Source organism: Hibiscus syriacus, unplaced genomic scaffold, assembly GCF_006381635.1.
Source record: "Hibiscus syriacus cultivar Baekdansim isolate YM2019G1 unplaced genomic scaffold, ASM638163v2 tig00112382_pilon, whole genome shotgun sequence".
NCBI classification, from domain to species: domain Eukaryota; kingdom Viridiplantae; phylum Streptophyta; class Magnoliopsida; order Malvales; family Malvaceae; genus Hibiscus; species Hibiscus syriacus.
In genome coordinates this window covers 1,377,951-1,391,061 of record NW_024063318.1, presented here as the reverse complement: position 1 = coordinate 1,391,061, position 13,111 = coordinate 1,377,951, and the positions used below count along the sequence as shown (strand labels likewise).

General features: G+C 35.9%; 1 pseudogene; it reads right to left on the bottom strand.

Annotated features, from left to right (window-relative positions):
* Positions 1 to 8,981: 8,981 nt before the first annotated feature.
* Positions 8,982 to 12,888, bottom strand: LOC120178785 (annotated as a pseudogene).
* Between the last annotated feature and the right edge of the window lie 223 nt (positions 12,889 to 13,111).

The following is a 13,111-nucleotide window of genomic DNA, read 5'->3' as shown; positions in this document are numbered from 1 at the left end:
TCAGACCAAGAGTATTGATACTTTAGCTCAGAGTATTGATACTTTCCAAGAGTATTTATACTTTTAGCAACAGAATCCATTTTAGTATCGATACTTTCCAAGAGTACCGAAACTTACCCTAGAGTATCGATATTACTACTAGGTAATCGATTCTACACACTTAAAATGATCAGATTCGAATCGATTAAGGTTTGTAAGAGCTTCAGGTGGTCCGTAAGGATAAGACTTAGTCCGTGAGAGACGTAAATGGCCAAAAGGACAAGAGACACTCGAAGAGTGGGTTACAGCCAGAGAAACCACAATAAGCATAACTCATCCAAGCAACTTTAGTGATCACGTATCAAACATATATAGTTGAAGGACTAGTGCGTAGGTTGTACCGATAATAGGTATGAATAGGTAATCAAACTGTGAGACAATAGTGTCGTATACTGCAAGAGTGACCGAGAATGTTGGACATTCAGATAATCTTTTAATTCAATGAAGCATTAAGGGGAAGCGTAAGATTAGTGATAAGAGCATCGCTACCTAGAAATGAAATCGAGTCAGATACCGGGCCAATCAAAACCCTATCCAGTAAGCAGTAAAAGTAGTAATCGTCTTTAATTCTCGAATTACGTAGAGACTTCACTAGAGTTAGATAATGACTAAAACAACCTATATTAGTATATAACCAGATTAGTATAGATAATCAGTAATAACTCAATAATAGAAATAGAACCAGTAATAGTAACAACTAAAATAGTAACAGTTAGGGATGTCATAAAATTAGCCTTTATGTGACACTCGAAAAACAGTCAGGACACCCAAGTTACTCTAGTAATAGGATGATTGTCTTGTTTTCCAATCAGTGGATCCAAGTCAGTGCTACAACACTTCATTACGACTGGGTTCCAGATGCCCCAAGGCTCGACAGAGTAAGTCGATGGGTTTATGTTTTTGATGCAAAATTCTAGATCTCACCCAAGAGTACCCGATGGTGCTTCAACAATGCTAGATGGGTGCGTGAGCTCCGAGATGCAGAATCCCTCAGCCGCACCATGATGCTAGCCACATATTATTTTTGTTGTGTTGTATCATATATTAGTATATGCATAGTAGAACTAGTGATACATTCAGATAATGCATACCAGAGTTAGTCTTGTATTCAAACAATGTCAGTAGTTTCGGTATCGCTTTCAGGTAATGCACAGCAGAATAAGCATCGCTTTCAGATAATGTATAACAAATATAGACATTCGGGTTAGAAACCCATACTTCAGAAACAGAACAACTGAGCCTTAAATAGGTAGCACTTTACTAGACCATGCATGTACCTACTACTTAATACCATATCCTCAGCATGCTATGGTTTATGAATTCTTATGTTGCTCTATATTAGCGATTATATTGTTGTGCTTTGTAATCTTAACCTTTGAATATTTTCCATTAGCAGGTTAGTAGCATGGGCAGTTCATGGAGAACTGTCGCAGTAGGACTTCCAGTATCTACTTCAGAGTACTGTATCATAGCTTAGTGGACATATGTATTCATAGTTCCTTACTTATATTTAGTTTATTTAACTCAAAGTATTATTATTTGATTTAAAATTATGTCACAAACCTTTGGTTTGTAAAATGATTTTATACAATATTTGTTTTATTTATGATATCATTCAGTATGTTTTAAGAAAATAAAAGAATATATTTTGAGAATTAAGGGTTACCTCAGTAGCCTAATGTGGTAATTTAGGCCCATTTGGGTTTAGGGTGTTACATTTAGTGGTATCAGAGCGTTAAGTTGAGTCGATCCTAGGACCCAGTAGTCAGTATTAGTAAGGTGTCAGTGAATACATGTCCCTAGGTATTCAAAGTACTTGTGTAAGTCTAGAATCCTGATGGTGTTTCCTTCCTTAGCTTAAGTTTCAGAATTTACGATAGCAGATAGAGTTGAACATAATTCAGGGAATCAAATAGAGAGGCAATTCTCTCACCCCAGTAAAGTCAATAAAGGAATTTTGCCAAGGCAACAATTTTGGTGTCCCGTCAGGAACGAGCGTCGTAGAGGCGACCTTCTTTAGAGGTTAAACTTCCATTCTTATAGAGGTAGTGGACGTTACTCATAGATCACAGATAGTTCAGTTAACTACCTAGGGTGAGTTGGTGCCAGCAGAATCCCCAGTAGAGAGGATAAAGAAATATCAGACAGTCAACTTCTTTGGTTCGGCGATAAGGATTTGAGATCAGTCGATCAACGATTGTGAGAAAACATTAGACTTCTAGGCAGTTTTGCCTAACCCCCGGAGGGTAAGTTAGTGTGTGTCACATTGTGCTCAAGGTGATACTATCTATCAGTGGGAGATTGTAGGAATGGCCTTACAAGCAAAGGTACCTCGCTGAATCAGTTATCGAGCGAGTTTAGAATAAGTATATTAATGAGGTACCTATGGATGATTAGAGAGTGTAGTTTTGTCAGGTAGTCCAGGGAGATCATTCAGTGTTTGAATTTGAGAGGTAACCTTCTTAGGTTGAGTTGTTATGCTCCAGAGTTGGTTATGACCAAGTCCTTGTAGTTCAAGAAGTCCCTTGAAGGAATTCATTTGGATATCAGTATTCAATTAACGATAGAGTTGCTTAGAGTGCTTCAGAGTATAGCGTGAGGATAAGTTTGTTGGGTGAGTCAAGCACCTGATTGTAAAGACTTGCGTATCAATATCTCTATCTCAGCCATTAGTAGGAATGACCAGAGTTCAGTGTGAGAAGAGAAGAGTGACGCCAACTCGGTTACTCAAGATGAATCAGAGGTCAATTGTAGGGTCTCGTGGGAGATTGTTAGCTCTATCATTAGTGTTGAGCTTTAGAATCTCTGATAGAGTCTTGGATTACCTAGAGTACAAGCACTAACGTAAGAATCAACAATGAATGTGCTTTAAAGTTTCAAGGAAGTGTTGTGGATATAGATCCTTAACGCCTATGTTGAAGGTTGCCCTAGTTCTAGTAACAATATCTCAGCTCGATCGAGGAAAGCAATCTCAGTAGTTTCAGCTTGATTAGGAACCTTCTCTGGAAGGTGTCAGTTGTGTTCAGACATGAGAGTAGTGAAGTGGATCGAGCAGTTTTCGATTCAGCTTGGCAAACCAGAGAGATAAAGAGACAAGGTGTTAATGGTGTAGATGAGATGTTAGATAAGGAATCAAATGGTATATATCCAAGTGGCTAGCAAGTATAACTTATTGGATTAAACAAGGTTACCTTAGAAAGCCGTTGAGGGCTTGGATCCAGACTCGATCGTCGACCTAAAGGTAGTTGTTGGCTCGATGTATTTTCCAATGCAGTAGTTCCGAAATTTTACCCCGGATTCTAAGTGTACTATATATGTCATAATGAGATTGAGTGTTGAGGTATAGCGAACCCTAAGTGTCACTAGGATGTCTTGTTACTTAAGTAGTTAGTGAATCAGTTAGGTGAGTTGAGCCTCATTAGTGGTGTCTTCGTGTTGGTATATGAGCGCAAGCTATATCCAACACATTGTAGTAGTTAGCATAACGTAGCACCAAGAATTTTAGTTCTTTAGATAAAAGGAATTTAAGTTTGTTAAGCACCGAACAACTAGCGATAGTTGTCATTGAATAGCTCAGTAATGGTAGATAATATTGAGTGTCAGACAGAATCTCAGAATCCTTAGTCTGAGTGCAATTGCGATAAATCTCCGTCTTATGAGGCATGCTCTTCGGGAGAGTTGAATGTTGTCAGATTTGCTTGGTAAGAGGTCGATTTCTCGTTTTTAGTGCCTTAGATACTGGATCAGGTGAGTAGGGTGTATGTAAGTTGCAAGGTAATAAGAAACAGTCAGGTAGCATAGTTGTTTATTAGATCATAGTGGAACAACAGAAGCATAGAGATCGATGTTAGTCGAGAATTTTCAGCATGTCTTCAATAGGGGTATTGAGACAGTGTTGGCAAGTGTCGTAGGATCTTCAAGTTATCACGATAATTACCTATGTTTAGCAGGTAAAAGGGTTATCGGGTTATGCAGTGAATTAACTTGATTGAGTAAGGTTAGCCAGATATGGATTCAATGATATCAGTGATTTTAGAGTAACGTTATCCATAAGAAAACGCTTTATGCATTCAATATCAATTTATCAGATAGCCAGAACGTAATTCCCTTAGATTATTGATCTTCCAAAGTTTTCTCTTAAAGTTCAGTGTGGATGACGCTTTAAGAAAATCGTAGACAGATTTTGCAAGTCCCAAACAGCATGTTAGATTGGGAGAACTTCTTCTTTGAGAATTAGTTTCTATAAGGTTAAGCGCTTCCAGATTTCTCAGTGTTGACCTAAGGAGGGGTCGTTCGAATCAAGTCAATTTTGATGACGGAATTTCTTTTAAGGAGGGGTGAGTTGTAACGCCCCAAATTTCAGGCTAGTAGTTTTGGGTCTACCCAAGAGGTAAGTGGACCCTACATAATTTATAATTCAATTTGTTTAGCTTAATTGGATTAGAATTGAGCCCAATTAAGCATAAAAAGGAGATTTGTGAATTTCATAAATATGAGGAATGACCTTAGTGTAATTTTTCCATTTTGGAAAGATAAAGAGTTTTTATCTTTTTCATCTCCATTTTTTCTTTATTTTCATATCTTCTCATTTTCTCTTCATCCTTTCTCTCCAAGTTTCTTAGCAAAGGTAAGCTCTTGAGCCAATTTCAAGTTTTAGTTTCGTTCATAACCCCTCAAGCAACATGGATTTAACCATTCAAGCCATGGGTTCTTTGTTTGTAATAGGAAGTTTAGGGTTTTACCATCCAAGTCTTGGTGGGGATGATTTCTAGCTAAAGGAGCTCAATTTCGGGATTCAATCATCAAGGTAATTATTTATAATCCTTTGGAGTATTTAGATTCCATAAACTACAAGTTTTTGCTAAGATTTAAGTAGTTGAACATTTTAGGGTTCATCTTTGATTTCTCAGCTAAATCACATTTTAAGTGTTAAAAATATGTTTTTAAGACACCTAAGAACCCTAAATTACTTTTTAGAATTTTATAATCAATTTAAAACTCAAACAAAGTCATTTGAGGTGAATTTCAAGTGTTTCCCGAGCCTAAAATACCTATTTATGGGCAAGAGTATCGATACAGGGATGAACACTATCGATATTGGGTGAATTAGAGCAAAATTTAGGGATTTCAGGCCAAGCGTATTGATGCTTTTCAAGAGTATCGATACTTTACCTCAGAGTATCTATACTTTCCAAGAGTATCGATACTTTCATTAGCAAAATCCATTTTAGTATCGATACTTTCCAAAAGTATCGAAACTTACCCTAGAGTATCGATATTACAGCTAGAGTATCGATAATACGCACTTAAAATGATCAGATTCGGACCGATTAAGGTCTATAAGAGCTTGGGGTGGTCCATAAGGATAAGAGTTAGTCCGTGAGGGATGTAAATGGCCAAATGGGCCAAGAGACACTCGTTTGAATGGGTTACATCCAAAGTAACCAAAGTAAGTACAACGTGTCTAAGCATCTTCAGTGATCACGTATCAAACAAATATGGTTGAAGGACTAGTGCACATGTTGTAATGATGAGAGGTACGAATAATTTATTAGACTATGTGACAGTAGTGTTGTATATCGCAAGAGTGACCGAGAATGTAGGACGTTCATATATTCCTTTAATTTGATGGTGAATTAAGGGGAAGCGTCAGATTAGCAATTAGAGCATCGCTACCCAGAAATGAACCTAAGTCAGATACCGAGCCAATTAGAACCCTAGCCAGTAAGCGGTAAAAGTAGTAATCATCTTGAAGTCTCGAATCGCATAGAGACTTCCCTAGAGTCAGATAATGTCTAAAATATCCTCTATTAGTGTATAACCATATCAGTATACATAATCAGTAATAACTCAGTAACAGAAACACAATCAGTAATAGTAACAACTAAAATAGTAAGAGTTAGGAATGTCATAAAACTAGCCTTTGTATGACAATCAAGAAACATCCAGGACACCCAAGTTACTCTAGTAATAGGGCGATTGTCTTGTTTGCCAGTCAGTTGATCCAAGTCAATGCTACGACACTTCATTGCCAACTAGATGTCAAACGCCCCAAGACTCAACGAAGTAAGTCGATGGGTGTACGTTTTTTATGCAGAATTTCGGATCTCGCCCATGAGTACTCGTACTTCAGATAATGTATAACAAATACATACATTCAGGTTAAAAACTCATACTTCATAAATAGAACAACTAAGCCTTAAGTAGGTAGCACTTAACTATATCATGCATGTACCTATTGCTTAATACCAGATCCTTAGTATGCTTGGGTTTATGAATTCTTGTGCTTCTCTAGATTAGTTATTGTACTGTTAGGCTTTGTAAGCTCAGCCTTCAAATTTTTTCCGTTGGCAGGTTAGTCGCCCACAAAGAAGCAGGAATTTTTTCTTTCAACACATCCTGCAAAATTTGATTAAAAAGTGTAAACGAATCTGAGAAAGGGCTTTACGATCCTTATGTTTTTCCTCATTCGTCCATCATGTTGTCGGATTCTCGTCAAATTCTTCTATTGCATCGTCGAGATCTAACTGTTAAAATACTTCCCAAATTTTCACCTAATATAGAGAGAACTTGACCTTCAAAAATATATAGCGAGAACCTGGTGTTTCGATCCAACGATAAAATATTATATTTTAATGTTGTCATAATATTGAACATGAACCTTTGATATCAATTTGTTATAATATTATAATGATTATTGGCAAACAAATAATAACAAAGAACACCAAGATTTACATGGAAAATCCAAAAGGAAAAAACCACAGGCATAATATAAGAATTTCACTAATATAAATAAAGAACATACAAGAGATATTGGAGAAAGAAAAACTTGATATTTAACCATTTACCCTTAATATCTATTTATAGGGAATATAATCTTGATTAAAAAGTAAAACCAAATAAAGTAGAAATCTACTTTAATAAAGTTATCTATTTTAATTAAACTCAATTCTTATTTTTCTAAATTTAAATATTAATTAATTTTATCACTTTAAATTCGAGTTGAACTCTAACACATTAATATTTTTTTAACTCCACAAGAAAATTAAAATATTATCTTACGTCCTTAATTGTTATTATAAAAATATTTAAACGACTCTTTAACTCTGCTTAAGGCGTAAAATAATTTTCCATCGATATATTAAATAATAATTTTCTAAATTTGTTTAAAGAAAATATTAAATATTTGAATAAGAATTCTTCATTTTTAAAAATAGAGTTGATTGGCACGAATCAATTTATCTCAGTGATTAAAGAAATTATTGTTGTTCTTAGAGATCACAGGTTCGAATGTTAACGACTACAACAAGATGATTGAACGTTCATTACCAAATGATTGAAAGTATTTAGAACATATATTATTTTATAATCACCTTAACTTAATAAAAAAATATAATTATTGTAAATTACAATAAAATAATACTACATCGATAGTCAAATATTGAGCAAATCTTCCCAATAAACATCCAATAGTACCATAGGATGGAAAAATTTTGTGAAACGTTACTTTTATACAGAGGTGTGAAAGGTTTTTTTTAACCCAATAGGGCAGTCCAAAAAAAATTATAAAATAAGTCATACATATTTTTATTTTCGGATCTACAATATTTTCTACAGTTTATGGAACTTATCAATTTGAGGTGACGTATTTCAATAAAAAAATATTTTTAATCAAACTTTTTTACCTCGATGATAATTTTTTAATAAAAAAATATATTTTATTAGAACTTGTTATCTTGAGGTGATGAATTTGAAAAAATATTATTGGAACTCGTCACCTTGATGTGATGAGTTCCATGAGCACTGTAGAAAATATCGTATATCCCAAAATAAAAATACAGGTACCCTAATAGGTTAAATAAAAAAAACCCGAATACCCTAATGGCCCTTAAAAATCATGTGAAAGGCACTAGTAGTATGACCAGTTTGGGCCTAGATTTGGGTTTAGATTTTATCCGTTGGTCGAACCAACTAATATTTATATGATTTTATACTTAAAGTTCAAAGAATATATCGACACCAAAAGAATTGTGATGACTCTTAATGATTCATTTTTTTTTTTTTTTTTGAGCGAAGAGTCACAATCGATAAATAATCAATCACGAGGAAGTACAAGAGAAAAGAGTTAGATGAGACAATTTATTAAGGTTACATTCCATCTCTTAGTCATACGCAAGAGATTATATAAAGACTCGCTAGCGTGTATGTCAGTTGTAAGACAATGGTTATCCGTAGACTTGCTGTTCACATGAATATTGTCAAACGATGATATATTTGATTCTGGTGCATCATGTAGATCTGTCAAATGTCATTTCAATGAGTTATAGTTTTTTGAGATTTAAATCATCTAGATATTTCTTTCGGAGCTCTCAAGGAATGTTGGGTGATTGAGATTTCCTCATATGAAGATGTTATTCTAGACTTATTTGTTGCGAGGTTGCTCCCTAAAGGTGGTACAACAATTTTCACCATTGATCGAAAGAATGTCATAGAACGAATAGAAAGACTGAGGTAGATAGATATAACTTCTGATAATTGCAATATTGTTATTTTACACTTCATTCTCATAATATAGACCCAAGAGTTATTTATACCTAATATATATATTAAAGAAAGCACATTGTGTATGTACATTGTACATGTGAGCGGTTGTGTAGACACATCTTTTTGGCTGCTGAAGGAAGAAGAGTAAAAAGAAAGACCAGTGCAACTGCAAACAATCAACGAGAAACCTGAGAAGATTTAAAAAATGAAATGACCATATTTTCTCCTGTATATGCCAAGTCATTTGGTGTCCATTTTAACGTGAAAAATGCATGCGGATGGAACATGATGATGATCATGATTCTGTGAAGGAACCAATGCCATGGAGCTCATCACTCTCATAGTACTAAATTGCAGCTGCAACGCACGTAACGCTCGCATCGCAACGTTTTTTAAGGTTATCGCGACGTAATATCGGCGCAACGCGAAAAGGGAACCGCATCACGATTGTTGCGGTCAAAAACCATTACGTAACACTGCAACACGCTATACATTACATAGATGAATTACATAGATGAATTACATAGATGAATTGTTCTAATTTAATTCTTAAAACTGGATTATAAATATATATCATTAATAATATCATAATAGTTAAGTTTAAAATTAGTTACTTAAATTTGAATTAATTAATTAAATTATTTATTAACGTTATTTTAAAATTAAATTAATTTAAATTTAAATTGAATTTTTCTCATATCTAAAATTGACTTGATTAATTTTAAATTAAATTTTTATATTAACATTAAATATCATAATTATATGTTTATTTATTATTATATAAATTTTGTATAAGAGAGGAATTCACTTTATAATACTATAATAGTATATGTATTTTATCTATTTACTATGAAACTAAAAATTTTATCTAATCTATTTACTATAAAATTTTATCATACAATATGTTTCTTACCAATGATGCATCTTATGATGCACATAATGTGATGTCTTTTTCACATGAAATAAGAAGGAATCAAAACCAAGAAGACAATGACAAAAATGGAAATGCTTTAGATCTGTCACGCCATTCATTTTAGTGGTGAACTGTAAGATATAGAATTTTTATATTTGTAGTTATGTATATTTTTTTAATTATGTAAAATGAATATTTTTATGTTATAATATAAAAATTTGATATGATTTTAGTGATATTGTCTACATGTTATTCATTAACATTATAATTGTTATTACCCATCATCCAGTATGATAACATTTGTTTATATTTGTTTTTAATAAATTTTTATCTATGAAATTAGATTTTTATTTTCAAAATAAAATATTAAAAGAGTATATTAATATTAGTATATAAAGATAACCGTAAAATGTATAAATATAATATTTTAGACGTATTATGATTTTTGAGAAATAGATCATGTCCGCGACAGCCATAACACGCAACGTAACGTCCATAGCATCCATAACCGCGACACCGCAATAAAATCCGTAATTTAATACTATGATGACTCTCCAATACTCTCCTTTCCTTTTCTTCTCACTCCGTAAACCCATTTCTCTTTATCTTCTCTTTTGATTTGATCGGTCCCATTCCCACCACCTTCCGATGAATTTCTAATCGAAGCATTCCTCATGTTGCACCACATCCTTATCATGATGTAAATCATCACCAGACATATAACTATGGAAGTGAAAACAATGGCCATTATGATGCAAATGACTGCAGTGCTAGACAGCGGGTAGACTTCGCGACCGAGTCTGTGCACGATGTTAATGGTGGGCCGCATAGCTTGTCATTACCCGAGAAAGATGGTGGTGGGAACCCTTTAAAGGCAGGAGGGAGTTGTCCTTGAAGATGATTGTTTGACAGGTTTAACATTACCAGGCTGGTCAGTTGTCCTAGTGAAGATGGAACTTCTCCTCCTAGTAGGTTGGATGAGAGATTTAGTCTTTCCAACTTCAAAAGATCTCCTAGAGATGATGGAATCTCACCTGAAAATTTACTTTTGCTGAGGTCTAATATCACTTGTAGTTCGGTTAGACTTCCTAGCTCGGACGGTATCGAACCGGAGAGGAAGTTTTCTGGAAGTCTCAGCTCATACAGCTTCTTGCATTGCTGGATTGTGGTTGGAATCGGACCGGAAAGATTGTTTATTTGCAGATTTAGGACATTGAGTGAAGTGAGTTGTCCAATCTGTTGTGGGATTTGGCCTGAGAGATTGTTTGGTATGGAGAGAAAGCTTTAGTAGTCTCGAGCAGTTTCCGAGCTCGGCCGGAATATGTCCATGGAAATTATTGGAAGAAAGGTGAAGCTCTCCCAGGTCTTGTAGGCTCCCCAACCAACTAGGCATACTGCCTGTGAGTTGGTTATTGTTGAGTAGAAGGTGCTGAAGCTTTTGACAAGAAGAGAGTTGAGATGGCACTTCCCCTCAAATTGTTGAAGGACAAATCCAAATAGTTTATCTCCTTGAGTTGGCCTAATTCTAAAGGAATCCTGCCACTGAGTTGATTATTTGCTAGACGGAGACGGCAGAGATTTATCGAATTGGCCAGCCGAGAAGGAATGCTACCGGAGAAGCTGTTGTTGGTTAAATCCAAGGCAGTCAGAACTTGACCCTGTAAGGGGAAGCATTGTACCACTGAACTTATTGTGAGAAAAGTAGATTATTCTGATGTTCCTGAGAGAGTAGAGTGAGTCAGGCGTAGGACCTACGAACGAGTTGTTGTAGAGAGTAACGGTGCTGAGTAGAGAAAGGAATCGGAAAGTTGCAGGCAAGACATCTGAGAGTTTATTATCAGCTAAAGCCAACTGCTGCAACTTCTTGCAGTAGCCCAAACTCAGCGGGATCGGACCGGACAAGTCATTCTGCCTAAGCTGAAGCAAAACCAGATTTTTGAGCTTTCCAATTGTCTCAGGAATGGAACCACTGAAGTGATTGCCGAAGAAATCGATAGCAGTTAAGCTTGTGCAATTGGTTTAACTCCACTCGTTATCGTAGAGGTAGATGGTGCTCATCCTCTGCAGCTTTCCGATCTCCAATGGAATTGAGCCAGTGATCATGTTGTCAAACAGATAAAGATTCTTCAAGTTACTCGTGGTTCCAATTTCTGGAGGAATGCTTCCACTGAAGCTATTGTTTTTGAGCAGCAGATCTATAAGCTTCTCTAATTTGTCGATCGAGGGCGGTAACTCTCCTTCGAATTCGTTGTTCGACAGATCCAGTTGTTGCAGTGAGGTACAGTTCAATAGGTCCAACGGGAACCCTCCAGATAGCTTGTTTTGTGCTAGAAACAGATGTTGAAGACTCGAATTCGTAAGGCAAAAGTTACTCGGAATGCTACCGGTCATCATGTCGGACAAAGCTACAAGCTCAAGGTTCTGCAAATGGACATTAAGCAGGTTTATGATACCAGATAGATTGTTACTGGACAAGTAAATCTCCTGGAGCTTAACCAAATGGTTGAGCTCCCATGGGATTTCACCATTCAGCCTGTTCCCTTCCAAATTCAAGTACTTCAAATCGGATAAGCCACTTATCTCGGTCAGGATAGATCCGAAAAGGCTATTATTAGCCTAGTTCAAAATCTGCAGCCATTTAAGCTTCCCGATTGATTCAGGAATCTCCCCATCAAGCCTGTTGTTCGAGGCTACAAAATTTTGCAGCCCTTCACCGTCACAAATCTGTGTAGGAACGAGTCCACTGAAACTATTGTGCTGCAAATCAAGAGTTATCAGATTCTTCAAGCTATCAATCTCAGCAGGAAAAATTCCATTTAATTGGCAATATCCAAGGCCAAGCACTCTCAACTCAGTCAAATTAGCAATACTCGTTGGGACTAGACCAGTCAACATGTCATCTCCTATTCTGAGAACTTGCAACTTCCTCAAAAGGCCAATCTCTGTAGGAATTTCACCAGAGAGATTGTTCGAGTATAGGAGCAGTGCCGTTAGATTCTGAAGCTGTCGAATCGGAGGGGGTTGAGCCAGTGAGATAATTGAGAGACAAGTAGAGTGTCTGAAGAGAAACAAGGTTGAAGAGCTCGTTTGGAATGGAGCCAGACAAGCTTGAACCAGACAGGTTCAAGGCAATGACAAAGGCTTCATCATGTGAACACATGACGCCATGCCAGCTGCATATATGAGCACCGAGAGACCAGCTTTCAAGAACACCTGCAGGATCAACTAGCTTTGATTTAACTCTGAGAAGCCAGTAGGCATCCATTGAACTCGAATCGTCCCCGAAGGCGATCGCCGGTATACAAGTAAAGACTGTGAAGAAGAAGATAAAACGTGACAAGTGAATGCTATCCATTTTCAAATGGTTCCAACTTGGAAACTAAAGCATCAGATATTCCCATGTTTAAAACAAAAATACCAGAAGAAAAACGGAGAGTTCAATTGAATAAAGGTGTCATAAGGAAAAAAGAAGAGCTGTACGACGATATGTGACTGGACAATGGAAGATGGAGTTTAAATAGTCATTTGGTGCTTAATCAGTGTGAACAGTTGAACAAATACCCATTATTAAAGAGTAATTAAGCCACCAATTCATGGAATCATAGGTCACGTTTG